Source organism: Manis pentadactyla, chromosome 1 (genome assembly GCF_030020395.1).
Source record: "Manis pentadactyla isolate mManPen7 chromosome 1, mManPen7.hap1, whole genome shotgun sequence".
In the NCBI taxonomy this organism is placed as follows: domain Eukaryota; kingdom Metazoa; phylum Chordata; class Mammalia; order Pholidota; family Manidae; genus Manis; species Manis pentadactyla.
This window is the reverse complement of record NC_080019.1, coordinates 115,936,904-115,944,154: the sequence shown is the minus strand read 5'-3', so window position 1 is coordinate 115,944,154 and position 7,251 is coordinate 115,936,904.

Below are 7,251 nucleotides of genomic sequence, written 5' to 3'. Positions count from 1 at the left end.
CAACCCAAGTGTCCATCAGTAGATGAATGGATAAACAAGATGTGGTACATATACACAATGGAATATTATTCAGCCATTAGAAAACCAGTCGTACCATTTGCAAGAACATGGATGGAGCTAGAGGGTATTATGGTCAGTGAAATAAGCCAGGTGGAGAAAGACAAGTACCAAATGATTTCACTTATCTATGGAGCATAAGAACAAAGCAAAAACTGAAGGGACAAAACACCAGCAGACTTCCAGAACCCAAGAGTAGACTAACAGTTGCCAAAGGGAAAGACACTTGGGGCAGGGGGGGTTGGTGGGAAGGGAGGGAGAAGGGGAATAAGGGGAATTATGATTACCACACATAATGTAGGCAGGCACATGGGTAAGGCAGTATAGTGCAGAGAAGACAAGTAGTGACTCTATAACATCTTACTATGCTGATGGACAGTGACTGTGATGGGGTATGTGGTGAGGACTTGATAATGGGGGGAAATCAGTAACCACAATGTTGCTCATGCAATTGTATATTAATGATACCCAAATAAATTTTTTAAAATATAACAAATAAATAAATAAGCAAAAAATAATAATAGGGAGAAATAAGCAGGCCTAGTAGTACTTATATCAGATAAAATACATTTCAAACAAGGAAAGTAACAATAGACAAAGAAGGACATTACATAATGATAAAGAGGTCAGTTGAACAAGAGGCTATAACCATTATAAGTATCTATGCACCCAATAGAGGAGCACCTGAATATGTGAAACAAATACTAACAGAATTAAAGGGGGAAATAGAGTGCAACACATTCATCTTAGGAAACTTCAACACACCACTCACACCAAAAGACAGATCAACCAGATAGAAAATAAGTAAAGGGACAGAGGCACTGAACAACACATTAGAACAGATGGACCTAACAGACATCTACAGAACATTCCACTCAAAAACAGCAGAATACACATTCTTCTCAAGTGCCCACGGAACATTTTACCAAAGAGATCATGTACTAGGACACAAAAATAGCCTCAGTAAATTTAAAAAGATTGAAACTGTACCAACCAGCTTCTCAGAACAGAAAGGTACGAAATGAGAAATAAATTACACAAAGAAAACAAAAAAGCCCACAAACACATGGAGGCTTAACAACATGCTCATAAATAATCAATGGATCAGTGGCCAAATTAAAAGAGATTAAGCAATATATGTAGAAAAATGATAACAACAACTAAACAGCCAAAAACCTGTGGGTTACAGCAAAGGCAGTTCAAAAAGTAAAATGTATAGCAATATAGGCTTACCTCAAGAAACAAGAACAATTCCAAGTGAACAGTCTAAACTCACAATTAATGAAGTTAGGAAAAGAACCAGTGAGGTCCAAAATCAGTAGAAAAATGGATATAACAAAGATCAGAGCAGAAATAAATAAAATTGAGAAGAATAAAACAACACAAAGAATCAATGAAACTAGGAACTGGTTCTTTGAGAAAATAAACAAAATAGATAACCCCCTAGCCAGACTTAAGAAAAAAGAGAGTGTATACACATACACAGACTTCAAAATGGAAAGGAAAAATTACTATGGAAACCACGGAAATACAAAGAATTACTCTAGAATACTATGAAAAATTATATACTAACAAATTGGATAACCTAGAAGAAATGGACAACTTTCTAGAAAAATACAGTGTTCCAAGTGCTCCAGGAAGAAACAGAAAATCTGAACAGATCAATTACCAGCTATGAAACTGAACTGGTAATCAAAAAACTACCTAAGAACCATACTCCTGGTCCAGATGGTTCATGGCTGAATTTTATCAAAAATTTAGTGAAGATCTAATACCCATCCTCCTTAAAGTTTTTCAAAAAGTAGAAGAGGAGGGAAACTCATTCTATGAGGCCAGCATCACGCTAATACCAAAACCAGGCAAAGACACCACAAAAAAAGAAAATCACACACCAATAACCCTGATGAACATAGATGCAAAAATACTCAACAAAATATTCTCAAACTGAATTTAAAAATACATCAAAAAGATAATCCTTCGTGACCAAGTGGAATTTATTCCAGGGATAGAAGGATGGTACAATATTAAAAAATCAATCAACATCATCCACCACATCAACAAAAAGAAGGACAAAAACCACATGATCATCTCCATAGATGCTGAAAAAGCATTCAACAAAATTCAATATCCATTCATTATAAAAACTCTCAACAAAATGGGTATAGAGGGCAAGTACCTTAACACAATAAAGGCCATATATGACAAACCCACAGCCAACATCATACTTAATAGCAAAAAGATGAAAGCTTTTCCTCTAAGATCAGGAACAAGACAAGGATGCCCACTCTCCCCACTTTTATTCAATATAGTACTGGAGGTCCTAGCCACAGCAATCAGACAACACAAAGAAATAAAAGGCATCCAGATTGGTAAGGAAGAAGTCAAACTGTCACTGTTTGCAGATGACATGATATTTACATAGAAAACCCTACAGAATTTACCAAAAAACTACTAGAACTAATAACTGAACTCAGCAATTTGCAGGATAAAAAATTAATACAAAGAAACCTGTTGTATTCATATACACTAACAATGAACTAACAGAAAGAGAAATCAGGAAAACAAGTCCATTCACAATTGCATCAAAAAGAACAAAATACCTGGGAATAAACCTAACTAAGGAAGTGAAAGACCTATACTCTGAAAACTACAAGACATTCATGAGAGAAATTAAAGGATACATCAATAAATGGAAATACATTCCATGCTCATGGATAGGAAGAATTAATATTGTGAAAATGGCCATCCTGCCTAAAGCAATCTACAGATTCAATGCAATGCCTATCAAAATACCAACAGCATCCTTCAACAAACTAGAACAAATAGTTCTAAAACTCATATGGAACCACAAAAGACCCTGAATAACCGAAGCAATCCTGAGGAGGAAGAACAAAGCTGGGGGGATTACGATCCCTAATTGGAAGCTTTACTACAAAGCCACAGTAATCAAAACAATTTGGTACTGGCATAAGGACATACCCATAGATTGATGGAACAGAATAGAGATCCCAGATATAAAGCCAAACATATATGGTCAATTAATACCTGATAAAGGAGCCATGAATGTATAATGGGGAAACGACAGCCTCTTTAAGAACTGAACTTGGCAAAACTGGACAGCTACCTGTAAGAGAATGAAACTGGATTGTTGTCTAAGTCCATACACAAAAGTAAACTCAAATGGATCAAAGACCTGTATGTAAGTCATGAAGCCATAAAACTTACAGAAGAAAACATAGGCAAGAATCTCTTGAATATAAACATGAGTAATTTTTTCCTGAACACATCTCCTTGGGCAAGGGAAACAAAAACAAAAATGAATACATGGGACTACATCAAATGAAAAAGCTTCTATACAGCAAAGGACACCATGAGCAGAACAAAAAGGCATCCTACAGTATGGGAGAATATATTCATAAATGAGTTATATAATAAGGAGTTAACATCCAAAATTTATAAAGAACTCACATGCCTCAATACCCAAAAAACAACCTGATTAAAAAATGGGTAGAGGATCTGAACAGACACTTCTCCAAAGAAGAAATTTGAATGACCAAAAGGCACATGAAAATATGCTCCACATTGCTATTTATCTGGGAAATGAAAATTAAAACCACAATGAGATTAACACCTCATACCAGTTAGGATGGCCAACATCCAAAAAACAAGAAACAACAAATGCTGGCAAGGATGTGGAGAAAGGTGAACCCTCCTACACTGGTGGTGCAATGTAAATTGGTTCAACCATTGTGGAAAGCAATATGCAGGTTCCTCAAAAAATTAGAAATAGAAATCCCATTAGACCTAATAATTCCACTCCTAGGAATTTACCCAAAGAAAACAAGTTCTCAGATTTGAAAAGACATATGCACCCCTATGTTTATCATAGCACTCTTAACAATAGCCAATATACAGAAGCAACCTAAGTGTCCATCAGTAAACAAATGGATAAAGAAGATGTGGTACATCTACACAGTGGAATATTTTTCACACATAAAAAGAAAAGAAATCCTCCCATTTGCAACAATATGGATGAAGCTACAGTGTATTATGCTCAGTGAAATAACCCAGGTGGAGAAAGACAAGTACCAAATGACTTCACTCATTTGTGGAGTATAAAAACAAAGCAAAACTGAAGGAACAAATTAGCAGCAGACTCACGGACTCTGAGGACTGACTGGTGGTTACCAAACGTGGCAATTGAGGAGGGTAGGTGGGGAGGAAGAGGGGACTAAGGGGCACTATAAATAGCACACACAGTATAGGGACGTCATGGGGAAGTATAGCATGGAGAGGACTAGTAATGACTCTATAGCATCTTACTATGCTGATGAAAAGTGACTGTAATAGAGGGAGTGAGGACTTGATAATATGGGTGAATGTTGAAAACACAATGTTACTCAGCTGGAACCTTCATAAGATTGTATATTAGTGATACTTTAATACAAAAATAATTTGAAATATGTCTACATAAAATCTTATACATGAGATTTCATAACAGCATTATTCATAATAGTCCCCCCAAAATCAAAACCTAAATATCCACCAATTGAGGAATGGTTAACTAAAATATGGTATATGCATACAATGGAATATTATTCATCAATAAAAAGGAATGAAGACAGCTACATGTAAGAGAATGAAACTGGATCACTGTCTAACCCCATACACAAAAGTAAATTTGAAATGGATCGAAGACCTGAATGTAAGTCATGAAACCATAAAACTCTTAGAAAAAAACATAGGCAAAAATCTCATGGACATAAACATGAGTGACTTCTTCATGAACATATCTCCCCGGGCAAGGGAAACAAAGGCAAAAATGAACAAGTGGGACTATATCAAGCTAAAAAGCTTCTGTACAGCAAAGGACACCATCAATAGAACAAGAAGGTATCCTACAGTGTGGGAGAATATATTCATAAATGACAGATCTGATAAAGAATTGACATCCAAAATATATAAAGAGTGTACACACCTCAACAAAAAGCAAATAAGCCAATTAAAAAATGGGCAGAGGAGCTGAATAGACAGTTCTCTAAAGAAGAAATCCAGATGGCCAACAGGCACATGAAAAGATGCTCCACATCGCTAATCATCAGAGAAATGCAAATTAAAACCATAATGAGATATCACCTCATACCAGTAAGGATTGCCATCATCGAAAAGACAAACAGCAACAAATGTTGGCGAGGTTGTGGAGAAAGGGGAACCCTCCTACACTGCTGGTGGGAATGTAAATTAGTTCAACCATTGTGGAAAACAGTATGGAGGTTCCTCAAAAGACTAAAAATAGAAATACCATTTGACTCAGGAATTCCACTTCTAAGAATTTACCCTAAGAATGAAGCACTCCAGTTTGAAAAAAACAGGTGCACCCCTATGTTTATTGCTGCACTATTTACAATAGCCAAGATATAGAAGCAACCTAAGTGTCCATCAGTAGATGAATGGATAAAGAAGATGTGGTACATATACACAATGGAATATTATTCAGCCATAAGAAAAAAACAGATCCTACCATTCACAACAACACGGATGGAGCTAGAGGGTATTACGCTCAGTGAAATAAGCCAGGCGGAGAAAGACAAGTACCAAATGATTTCACTCATATGCGGAGTATAAGAACAAAGGAAAACTGAAGGAACAAAACATCAGCAGAATCACAGAACCCAAGAATGTACTAACAGTTACCAAAGGGAAAGGGACTGGGGAGGATGGGTGGGAAGGGAGGGATAAGGGTGGGGAAAAAGAAAGAGGGCATTACGATTAGCATGTATAGTGGGGGGGGGGCATGAGGAGGGCTGTGCAACACAGAGAAGACAAGTAGTGATTTTACAGCATCTTACTATGCAGATGGACAGTGACTATGAAGGGGTATTTGGAGGGGACTTGGTGAAGGGGAGAGCCTAGTAAACATAATGTTCTTCATGTAATTGTAGATTAATGATACCAAAAAAAAAAAAAAAAAGGAATGAAGTACTGATAGACTCTACAGCACATGGATGGTCCATTATTGGCTCATAAAACATTAGAACGTTATTCTAAGTGAAGGAATTCAGGCATAAAGTGCCGCTCATTATATGGTTCCAAATGTCCAAAATAAGTCTATAGACAGGAAGCAGGTGAATGGTTGCCTAGCGGGGAACTGGGAGGACTAGTGGGTATGGATAAAAGGTATGGGTTTTAAACTACACACTGTACACTTTTAAAAAGAATTGTATGGCATGTGAATTATGTCTCAATAATGTATTATAGAAAAGAAAGAGAAAAATCAACAGAAAGAGTCATAGTCAAGCTATTCTAAATATCTCCATAAAGGTGTAGGTGCACTGAGCCATGCCATGGCCAATATCAGATCTCAGCAAATTCAACTGCAGTGTATTGGCTGGGACTCTTGTTGCAACTAAGCAAAATCCAAATCCAGTTGTCTTAGCCAAGTGTTATGAAGGGTTCATTATAACTCTATAGGGACATTTAACATAACCCAGGGACATACAGAAATAAGTCACAGTTCTGATCATTTCTGAAAGGCTTATTCTGAATTTTCTCTCAGATTTTTCTCAGGCCATCTTTTATCTTTCAAGTTGGATTTGATCTTTGGAAATGACCAAAACCCCTCAGTGTCCAGTCTGAGGAAAGGCGATGATTGATGTAGGAGTTAACTTTTTGTTCAAAAGAAGGTGAAAGAATGACTTGAGTTGATTTCTAGAGAAGAGTAAGAGAATTCTCTCAGTCATGATGCCTTGGGAGTGAAGGCGGTATCCTAACTTGGGCCTGGCCCATTTAAACTGTAACAGGAAAGACTGGATAGTAGACGGCATACTTGCTTGTCTAAAAAGTGCGTTTTTTCTTTCTTTCAGTTTTATATATTCAGTGCAGTCCAATATGATATTTTTGACATTTTTAAAAGTCAAAATTGGTCTTCTTATAAAATCAATCCTTCTCAAACTTTTCCAAAAAATTAAAGAGATAGAAACACTTGCAAATTCATTTTACAATGCCAGTCATTCCACCCTGATACCAAAGCTAGACAAAGAACCTACAAGAAAAGAAAACTACAGACTAATATCCTTTTGTGAGCATTGATGCAAAAATCTTCAATAAAATACTAGCAAACTGAACTCAGCAGCATACTAAAAGGATTATACCCCATGACTAAGTAGGATTTATTTTTGGAATGTAAGGATGGCT